Source organism: Ipomoea triloba, chromosome 10 (assembly GCF_003576645.1).
Source record: "Ipomoea triloba cultivar NCNSP0323 chromosome 10, ASM357664v1".
Lineage (NCBI taxonomy): Eukaryota > Viridiplantae > Streptophyta > Magnoliopsida > Solanales > Convolvulaceae > Ipomoea > Ipomoea triloba.
The window spans coordinates 14845608-14857718 of NC_044925.1; positions in this window are offsets into that span (position 1 = coordinate 14845608).

The following is a 12111-nucleotide window of genomic DNA, read 5'->3' on the forward strand; positions in this document are numbered from 1 at the left end:
GACAATGTTACTCAAAAGATAATTAAGAACACTTAGAAAAATTCAAATTAAAAGTAGTATTTATTTAGACTATCATTTTTAGACCAAATATTTAGACTATCGATTTTACAAGGTTGCAAACATTTATTTTAGTAATAATTATAATGAATTTTATATATTATCTTGGATTCATATACTTTGAGTTAGATATTTAAATAAAAAAATTCGACATTCCATTACCCATGTATAAACTTCTCCTATATAATCTTGCATTGATATACTTTCAAATATTTATTTAAATATAAACATTGGGCATTAACTCATTCACGCAATGCGCGTATAAAACTAGTAATTTAATAAGAGTAATAGAGTGCAGTACTCACTTTTGAATAATATACTCTAATATATTCGTAGTATATGTTCAACAATTATGCAAACTTTGATTGGGATGAGGTTCGAACCTAAGACATTACTTATAGAAATTAATGGGTAAGTTAAAACTTAACGGAATATTAATGGAAAAGAGAATATTTAATGGAAATTTAACGGACAATCATATAATTAAGGATAAATTAGGGAAATCTAAAGGAAACATATAAATTTAAACAATTTGAACCATCCATTTGATTTAATAATTTGACCACCATTTTTCTACCCATTATAGGCCTAACTTTCTTTGGCTCTTATTAGTCTGTGTGTGTGTGTGTGTGTGTGTGTATATATATATATATATATATATGTATATATATATATATATTTACAGCAGCTCATTAAAATTGTTTTCAACAAAAAAAAAAAAACAAAGCAAAAATTATCTCAATCTTTTAACCCTAACACTCCGTACAATCGAATCAATCATACCCTAATTGTCTAAGCAGTACTTTAGGCATTTTTTTCATTCAGTAAAACGAAAGTAAGAACCATTATGGGTAGAGTTTTAATTATGTGGCTGAAAAAAGCAAGAGATACAATGAAAAATAATGAATTATGGTAGGCAAAAATTTGTGTGAGACCGTCTCACCATTAGACGGGTCGGGTCGGGTCGGGTCAAGATGCAAATGTAACACTTATATGCACAAATGCCATACTTATATGCTCAAATGTAATACTAATCAGGAATAAAATTTTTGTTACTTATTAGGGTAAATGTAATACTTTTAAGGGAAAATACAATACTTTTACATTTCAATTTAAAAGTATTACATTTTTCCTCAAAAGTATTATATTTACCCTTATAAGTGAGAGTCACTTGTCAACATTACTTATTATGAAAAATGTATTACTTTTTCTCTTATAAGTAACAAAAATTGTATTTTTTATTAGTGTTATATTTGAGCATATAAGTGTGAGATTTGCACATATAAGTATGACATTTGCATGGTACTTTGACCCGACCCGACCCGTCTCACGAATTAGGATCCGTGAGACGATCTCACACAAGTATGACCCATTATGGTAAGGTAAAAAAAATCTTGAAATGTAATGATTTATATATTAGTCTCAAAATCAATTAAATACAACTTATAATAGGAAAATTATATATATATATATATATATATATATATATATATATATATGGCTGAATAATTATAGTACATTAATGTCGAAAAAATTATTCAATTATTCTTTAGTTATAATTATAATAATATTATACTTTTATATATATTACTTAAATAATTACATGCACGGAAAAAGGGAATGGGAATTACAATAAATAAAAATTAGGCAATTATATTAATATTTAATTATTAAGTTTAAGTATTTGCACCTAAAAAAAGATAACTATAATTTATTTTGTGCCAATAATATTATACCTTAAGTATAAAAATATGTATATAGATTATCATAAAATAATCATAAAAATCACATGGGAGTAGGTGATGAGAAATACCATAATAATTATTAGGCAATTATTAACACATGTATAATTTATTTTGTACTAAATAAGGTTACAATAAGAGATTTTTGGTTGGTAGTAATTAAGATATGATTTTTAATTATAAAGTTAGCATTTGATGATCACTTTAATTATGGAATGAAGGGTGTGTTTACAAGGAACTTGCATATTCTGGCTTTTCAAGACTGGTGCTAATGAACTTACATGGAGTGTTATCAAGGAGCTTGTAGAGTTTGATTCTGCCATGGCAGACATGGAAGTGATTTCAGAGCAAACCTTTAGAAAAACATCTCACGAAAACGCAAAGACAACTACCATGCAAGGTATGTATTGATTCCTTGTATAGTTGCGCTCCGTAATGATTGAAAAAAACCAAGATTAGTATTTGAACGTGATATGTTACTGGTATATAGTGTGAATAGGAGTGAAAACGGAAAAATGCAGATTCTGGAATTGCTAAAAGATTGAGATTTTACAGATATCTACTAAAAGTTTTTTTTTTTTTAACATTTATTATTTTGGAATTGCTAAAAGATTGTGATTTTACAATTGCATAGGTAGAACAGTATAAGTCTTCAACATGGTACACGTATTCATTGTAAATGGAAATTACCAGATTCTTTCATCATTTGGAGACTACTGTATTCACATTGCGTTCTTCGTTACTGTGCGCTCATCTCATACTCCGTAAAGATATTAAAATCTGCAAGATTAGTATTTGAAACGTAATATGTTGTTGTTAAATAGTGTGAATATGAGTGAAAACGGGCAAAATGAAAACATGTTGATGGTTTTTCTTGTGTGGCAGCTTGGGGGATTATGTGTGATGTTTCCTTAAATTGTGTTTGAGTACTGAAATATATAGAATTAAAAGCAAACAACGGAATGAGTGAGTTTTTTTTTTTTGACATTACCTTTATTATTCCATAATTGCTAAAAGATGAACTTGATTAAAGCTTGGGATTTTCATATGGCAGCCATAGGGGTGAGTTTGAGAAGCCATACTGTGGGTACTATGAAAAAGATGAAATTGATGAGAGGTCGGGGTATGTATTGTTTCCTTGTATAGTTGTGCTCCGTAATGATAATAAAAAAATGCAATATTAGTATTTGAAACGTAATATGTTGTTAAATAGTGTGCATTCGTGTGAAAAGGGGGAAAATGAATACATGTTAACGTGCTTTGATTGTGTGCCAGCTTGGGGTATTATGTGTGCCGTTTCCTTAAATTGTGTTTGACTACTGAAATATATACAATTGAAAGCATACAACGGGATGAATGTGTTTTATTGTTTTTGTTTTTTTGTGTGCAACAATGAGATATTTAATGATTCACGAAGCGTAACCTATTAATCCATTGTTTGTTAATTGATACACGTGATTTTATACCATTATTTGCCCCATGATCCAGTCAGTTTTGTTGCTTATTTCCTTTACCTTGATACATTTAAGGCTCTTTTGTGTGTTACATTTGATCAATCCTAGTTTATTCACAAATGAGGAGCAAAGGAAGGATTTTCAACCATATTGGACAAGTTTTCGACATAAGGAATCTACCCAGGGACGGAAAGGAGCAACGGAGCACGAAAGGAGTCAGAAGAGGACCAGGAGGCCGCCTCACGGCAGTGATGGCGACCATGAGCCCCACCGCGGACAGCAGTTGGCCACGGCACCTCACAGCCCCGATCCCGGCCGTGATGGTGGCCGTGACCTGGCTGCTGTCTAGTATTTATTTCGCGTTTTTCTGTATTTTGGGTCATTCCGAGCCCTAGTTTAGTTCAGTACAATTTTCCCTTTCTTTAGAGTTTTCCATAGCATAGAATAGAGCAGATTTACATCCTTGAATTCGGTCGCGAGCTTGGAATCATTATTTTGGATTGGAATTACTCTCAAGAATTGTTAGTAAAGTTTTCTCTTTTATTCTTTAGATTTGCTACTATGATTTCAGTATTTAATTCTTGCTTTATTTTATTTACTTCAATCATGCGTGAGTAGTTCGTTTATGGGTTTGGATTAGGGATTTATTGTTAATCTTGATGTTCAAGTTGTGATTATTGCATAAAGGGATTGAATCATTTACCTAGGGTTTATATTGAATTGGGGATTGCTTTCTACTTGTTATTGATTGATGGCCACAATTAATTGCTAGTTTAGGAGAGGGATTCATTACAATGAAAGTTGGATGGAGACCACGAGCCTTACCAATTTCAACCTAATTTTCCTACTATGAGAATAGGGGTAATTTGGGGGCTTACAATGCTTAGGTGCTTAAGACTAGGATTGATGCATCACGAAAGTGGAGCAATCTTAGCCTAATTCTATTTATTGATTACGAAAGTAACTGAATTGAATTCTTGTGTGCATTGCCCATAAATCCCTAGGTTAGTCATTCTTTCCCTAATTCTGAGATTGTTAGAACATCAAGATTACAATATCCCCTAATCTGACCCATTCCTTTATTAATCAGTTAATTCTTTAGCAAATTTATTTCTATCAATTTCATCATTCAGTTATTAGTTGCTTGGATTCTAGTTAATTTCAATACTCCAGTGCCTAGTTCTCTTAATTCACACAATTCCGTGTCATAGCCCCAATCCTCAGCGGAACGACATTCTACACCCATATTCACACTCACAATTATACTCATCATTAATGGTTTTAATTTTTCCCACATAGTTTGTGTGCAACAATGAGAAATTTAATGATAAAGAAAGACGGTCACAAGTGCAATTGCTGCGGAGAAAAACCAGCCCGACACGACTTTCGTAACTATCCCCTAAATCCGAAGAACCAAAAGGAGGAAAATAAGAAGGATAAGGCGTAATATCAAACAAAATGCTTAGCAATATATATCGAATTCATTCATCGGAAGGCATGTTTTGACCACAAATCACCAACAATTCATCAATGCTAGCAAAAGAGGTAAAAATAACCAAAGTGGAACGTATTGGGCATGACCACGCCTTCCTCACGCGTGGAGGAAGCGTGGACAAAAACCAGTTTCCATCCACGCCTGCATCCACGCGTGGAGCCAGCGTGGACATAAACCAGTATCCGTCCACGCCACCATCCACGCGTGGAGGTGTAACCCCCCCCAACCTATTTCAGTAAAATTAAGGTTCGAAAAATATTTCTTGAGGCTATAACATCCATGAGATGATCTCCAGATGCTTCAAAAGAATTATTATAAGTAAGGACAGTTAGTAATAAGCTGCGATCGTACGTCCCGGTCACGAACCGTAATAATTTTAGGAACTACTATTCGGACCCGTTTTTCCTAGGAAATGGATTTTTAGGCATCATACTATTATTCTTGAATTTCCTATTTAATTAGATTAGCCCATAGCAGCCAAAATTTATTTGTGATCGTACATCGCGAAATTTCGCGGTGTACCGAACCTAGCCCAATTTTGAGTTCTAGACTGGAATAAATTTTTGGGCTCGAGAATTATTTGAACTAAATTAGTTTCTACCGAGAATTCATCTGATTTAATCCCAAGCAGTCTAAGTTAAGATATTTTAGATTATTCTATTAATTCTTTTGCTAGATCTTATCCTTAAGAGGTAGACTAGTCAACCCATGGACCAAGACCATAAAACCCAATTTTTTTTTTCCCTTTTGGCTTGTGGTGGCCGAAATTCCAAGAGAGAGAGAGAGTGAGATTGTTCATCTTCTTCATCAAAGCTCCAACCTTCCATAGCCAAGATCTCCACACAAACCTCCAAGATATTCGGTAAAACTCCAATTTTATTTGGTAGATAGCTTTATTTTTCATCCTAGAACATGAATCTAAGTTAAAATTTCTTGAAATCTTGTGTTATGTGGTTGATGAAATTTTAGGGTTTTGAGGTAAATTGGGGAAAACCATCTACAAAGACCTCCTACAAGTTTTGGAACCCATTTAAGGTAAGGAATCCCTTTATTTGGTTGAGGTTGTTGAAACTAGGTAATTGATGATTTGGTTGAATTATTATGAGTGCTAGATGGAACTTTTGCGTACATGATGCATGTATAAATATATAATGGTATTATTCATAATATATGTGTGGACAAAATATTGTGTTGGTATGAAGTGGTTGCCAATGTGCCCAAAATATTTAATTTAAGTATACTAGGTATATTATAAATGGATGTAATGTATGTACATGTAATGTGGTATAGTAAATATATATATGTATATATATATCATGTAATGTGGTATAGTAAATATATATATGTATATATATATATATATATGTTTTATGTTATATGTATATATATATATATATATATATATATGTTTTATGTTATATGTATATATATATATATGATACTGTATAAGTATACATATATGTATATTAACGTGAAGTGTGTGTGTGTGTAACAAATCCTATGTAATATATATATATGTATTACGTGAAGTGTGTGTGTGTAATTAATTGTGTAAGTATATATATATATATATATTAACGTGGGTGTGTGTGAGTGTAATACATATATATATGTATATAATTAGGAGTATTAATTACATATATATAAAGTATGTATATACATGTAGAATAGTATATAATATATACATACAAATTACACTCGTGTATTGTGTAGGTATATATATATATATATATATATATATGAAGGTCGTATATATATGAGTACATATATAGGTATGTATGTATGATTAAAATGTCACCTTTTGTGTGAGGTATATAGTTTGTATAAACCATAATTATATATGTTGGTAGTAAGAAGAGCGACACTATATAGTTGGGTAGTACGTGCTTGTAAAGAATAAATAGTTGTTATGTGTTACGTATATGTTGAAATTGGAAAATGTACATATTATATACATTGAGATGTATGGGTTAAATGTGAGGCTTATGTGACATATATGTGGAGTTAAAAGTGTAGGGTAGTACACTTGAATTACCTTAGTGATATGATGTTAGTGGATCATTCAAATGCCTTGAAAAGAAAAGGAGAAATTTTGGATTGGGTTGAAAGGAGAATTAATTTTCGAGTATTGGGATTTACCCAAGTATGTTCAAACTATTTTCAAAGCAAGAAAGGGGAAAGAATAGGAAAATATTTTCAAACCTTAGCTCTAGTAAAGTTGTGAAGGATCTTGTTAACCACGGAATAAAGATGAGCTTAAAGTGCCTATTCCGCATGGTAATTATGTGTATGATCAATCATACGGTGGGCGAAGTCTATTCGCCGAGTACTATATCACCCGGAAGGAAAAGGACTCCTACGGGGGTGTGCACACTTAAGTATAGTCACTCTATGTTCGGGTAGGTGTCGTTCTTATGAACCTAGTGAGGCTAGCTAGGAATCATTCCAACGCTCCTATAAGTCCAGGGGATCAGTATTAGACCGGGCGATGACCACTGAACCCGAGTTCAACGATCCAAGTGGTCAAAAGTGGAGAAAGGACTCCAAAGGCCTCACACTTTCTATCTAGGACTAAGTGGAATTTCGAAATATGAATGTAGTTACTCCGTAGCTACGGGAAAGAAAGATGTGACAAGTAATTAAATACCCAAAGTTTGTGAGTAATCTTACTCTTTGAAAGGTGAAAAATGATGAGACTCTCTTTGTGAGGGAAAGTTTTCTACTAAAATGATTACAAGCCAGATGTACGAATTATGTTTATATTACTTGCTAGTATGCTTATCTATTTAAACATTATATTATTGAATATGTGAATGATTACTAAATGACCTTGTCAAGAAGGAATGTTACCAACATTATTGAATTCTATTCATGATGTATGCAAGCTGTTGATTATAACTGTTGCAGGTAGAATCTTGCAGATGAGTAAGGTATAGGGTATCCTAAGTAATCTTTTGCTTTCAAACCTTTACTTAGTTTTAAATAACCCTTGGATATCCTTACTTAGCCGTCGTGCTAACTACACTTCACTGTGTTTTTATCAGATGCCGTCTAGTGTCAGTTCTTGCAGCCCGGTGAACTCCGAAAGTTCACCGGAGTATGTGTGTCAGGGCATGGATTATGATGATTACATACAGATGATGGAGGGAGAAGACCCATACGCACCTGGTTATGCTCCCGAGGCTCCCACGAACCCAGATACTCCTATGGCTCCGTCGGCCCCGTTTTTCTCTTGCCCGGTTATGGACGAGATCCAGGCTGCTTACGGCTTTTACCCCATAGAGCCGTTAGAGGGTAGCGATCCCCTAGAGTTCATTGTGCACTACCCCTACCCTTGGGACCCTAGCCCTCGGGATGTTTGGGAGGAGTGGTCGATGGTCATAACCACTTCTCGGTTTTTGGACCATATTACTTGGTATGAGGGGGAGTGGCACCTGGTCTGGGGAGAGTTCACTGGCCCCGTGTACCGCAGGCTTGACTAGACGTTGGATCTTTGGGAGTCTTTGGGAAATTTTTGGTGTACATATATTTTTTTGTAGCCTCGGTGATGGCTAGGTATGACCAGTTGCGTCTAGGTGGAACCTTGTTGGTATTTTGGCCCGTGGGTCAATCTTATGTATGTATTTTTGCAACATTATATACTTTGCTTAATGAAGCTTCACCAGTTGCTATGTATGAAAGTGTTAAGTACCTGTTGAGTGATTATTGTGATGAGAATAGTTCCTTTAGCCTGTGCACCTAGAGTGAGGTTTATCGCGGAATGATAGAACTCTCTCTCTAGGTGTGGCGGTAATGCCTCGGATGTACGGGAAGGTAGGTCCGGGGTGTTACAAAGTGGTATCAGAGCCTAGGTTGAACCTTCGGGAATTAAGTCGAAACCTAGGTTGTATGGCCTCGTTGTAGGTCTAGGATTGAAATTCGGATAATTCGATTTCAAAGACCAAGTTTGAGTCAGCCTAAATTTTTCTAAGACTGAGCCTAAGTGTGAGTTCTGGAGCGGAGCTGGAGAACAGGCAGCATAAAAAGGGGGTACCTCATCATCTGTATTCATGAAATCCCTCGATTCTAGAATGCTTTGATTAATGTTTGTGCATCTTTATGTGCGTTAATCATTGCTTATAATTGTTGTGAGTAAGCATGATAGTATAGTACATTCCTAACTGTTATGCCATAGTTGGGATATCTGGCTGATGAGTATGGCGAAGTGAATGTTAGGAATTGCTGGATAGAGTTTGGGTAGCTGCTATACTAACTGCGTAGCTAACTAACTCCTTAAGAGCTATTATGCTTCAAGAACTAATTTGAAACTGTCGTTTGGTGAAGATGCCGCCTAGACGAAATGTACCTGTCGGTCAGGGCGATGAGATACCAGCAATGGATCGTATGGCTCTCGCAATGGAACAGATGGCTGGATTTATGATGGCTCAACAAGTCCAGAATCAAAGTAACAGACAGCCGCGAGTTGATTTTGCAAAGGCCATAGCGAGCAGGCAGCCACCATACTATGCGGGTGAAGAAGACCCGGTGATCTTAGAAGAATGGATCAGGACATTTGACAAGCTGCTCGATGCAGTCAACTGCCCTGCAAATCAGCGAGTATCCTCTGCCGTGTACTATCTGACAAAAGCGGCAGACAACTGGTGGTCAACAGCTGGACCTGACTTGCTGCAAGACCCAGACTTCGGCTGGGAGGAATTCAAGGAAGAATTGAGAGGACAATTCTNCAACCTGAACCAAGGTTGATGACGATGCAGAGGCTGATGAAGTACGCTCGCAAGGGGTGTGAAGTGTACCTCTGTTTAATGCAGGAAGCTGGGATGGAAGAACCTGAACTAAATCAAATCCCGGTGGTGCGTGAATTTCCCGATGTGTTCCCGGATGACCTCACGGAAATGCCGCCAGAGAGGGAAGTGGAATTTACCATCGACCTCGTACCAGGGACCGCACCAATCTCGAAGGCGCCTTACCGAATGGCACCGAAGGAGATGGAAGNGATGCAGTCAACTGCCCTGCAAATCAGAGAGTATCCTCTGCCGTGTACTATCTGACGAAAGCGGCAGACAACTGGTGGTCAACAGCTGGACCCGACTTGCTGCAAGAGCCAAACTTTGGCTGGGAAGAATTCAAGGAAGAACTGAGAGGACAATTCTATACAGAAAGAATTAAGGGAATCAAGTGTGAGGAATTCCTGCGGCTGAAACAGAAGGGAACAACGGTGCAGGCCTATTACGAACAGTACGTGGAGCTGATGNGTGGTCAACAGCTGGGCCCGACTTGCTGCAAGAGCCAGACTTTGGCTGGGAAGAATTCAAGGAAGAACTGAGAGGACAATTCTATACAGAAAGAATTAAGGGAATCAAGTGTGAGGAATTCCTGCGGCTGAAACAGAAGGGAACAACGGTGCAGGCCTATTACGAACAGTACGTGGAGCTGATGAGGTTTGCTCAGAGTATTGTGCCTGACGAAGCCAACAAGGCGAGGAGGTTCGTACGCGGACTGGATTGGGCTGTGAGGAGTGCGATTGCACCGTTTATGTGCACTACACTCAAAGAGGCATACGACAGAGCATCCGATCACTACCAAGTGTACCTGGATCAACAGGAGGTGTACAGCAAGAACAAGAAGAAGGTGGATGATAGACAAGGGAAATTCAAGGCGGACAACAAGAAAACCAACCAGGGAAGGTTTAATCCCATGCAAGGGGAAGGGAAAGGAAGAATGAATCAAAGGAGAGGTTCAGCTTGCCGGAGGTGTGGACGAGATCACCTTGGAGAAAATTGCCAAGGGGAGAAAATCAGATGCTTTAAGTGCGGATTTCTGGGGCACAAGTACTACGAGTGCCAAACCAGAACAGACAATTACCGGGACCCCTCTCAGAGAAACAACCAAAGAGGAGGGTTCGGTGGGAACACCAGCCAGAGGCCCGCGGAGGCAAGAAATGGAGGAGGCAACTCTCAACAGGGAAACCGAGGGAGGCCGGCCAACGCAGCTCCAAACCCCACCAACAAAGGGAAAGCGCCAGTGGGAGCGAGCAGCGCAGTGAACCAGGGCAAGATCTACGTCGTTAACAGCAAGCAGGCGCAGGCTAGCGACGTTGTGACTGGTACATTCCTTATTAACTCAGTACCTGGCTTAGTATTGTTCGATACAGGAGCTACTAATTCGTTTATATCCTCTACATTTGCGGATAGACTAAAGTTAAGGCCTACTATTGAGTTAGATTTGAATGTAAGAACTGCCTCGGGAATAGTAGTGGCCTGTAAGGAGGGATATGACAATATCACAATAGAAATAGCGGGATCCAACTGTCCCGGAAACCTCATTCGTTTCGATCTAGAGGGTATCGATGTGATACTAGGAATGGACTGGTTGGATAAACATAAGGCTCAGATAGTATGCAGTGAGCGAAAGGTTGTCCTGCGAGGACCGAAGGGGAGGAGAATATCCTATCGGGGAATGGAAAAGCAACTTGAACCAAGGTTGATGACAATGCAGAGGCTAATGAAGTACGCTCGCAAGGGGTGTGAAGTGTACCTCTGTTTAATGCAGGAAGCTGGGATGGAAGAACCTGAACTAAATCAAATCCCGGTGGTGCGTGAATTTCCCGATGTGTTCCCGGATGACCTCACGGAAATGCCGCCAGAGAGGGAAGTGGAATTTACCATCGACCTCGTACCGGGGACCGCACCAGTCTCGAAGGCGCCTTACCGAATGGCACCGAAGGAGATGGAAGAGTTGAAGGCTCAACTAGCAGAGTTATTGGAGAAGGGATTTATTAGACCAAGTGTGTCACCTTGGGGCGCACCGGTACTGTTTGTGAGGAAAAAGGATGGAAGTCTAAGACTGTGCATTGACTATAGAGAGCTCAATCGAGTCACAGTGAAGAACAGATACCCATTGCCCAGGATCGACGATCTGTTTGATCAACTGAGGGGAGCAGGCGTGTTTTCAAAAATTGATTTACGGTCAGGGTATCACCAAGTGCGAGTCACGGAACAGGATATTTCCAAAACTGCATTCCGGACTAGGTATGGGCACTACGAATTCACAGTTATGCCGTTCGGAGTGACCAACGCACCAGGAACTTTCATGGACTTGATGAACAGGATTTTCCTTCCATACCTGGACAAGTTTATTGTGGTCTTCATAGATGACATCTTGGTTTACTCTAAGACCCCGGAAGAACATGAGGAGCATCTCAGGATAACGCTACAAACATTGAGGGAAAAGAAACTTTACGCAAAACTTTCAAAGTGCGAATTTTGGAAAGAGGAAGTGGCATTCTTAGGTCACATAATCACCAGGGAAGGAATAGCAGTGGATCCAACTAAGATAAGAGCCGTAATGGAATGGGAGCCACCCA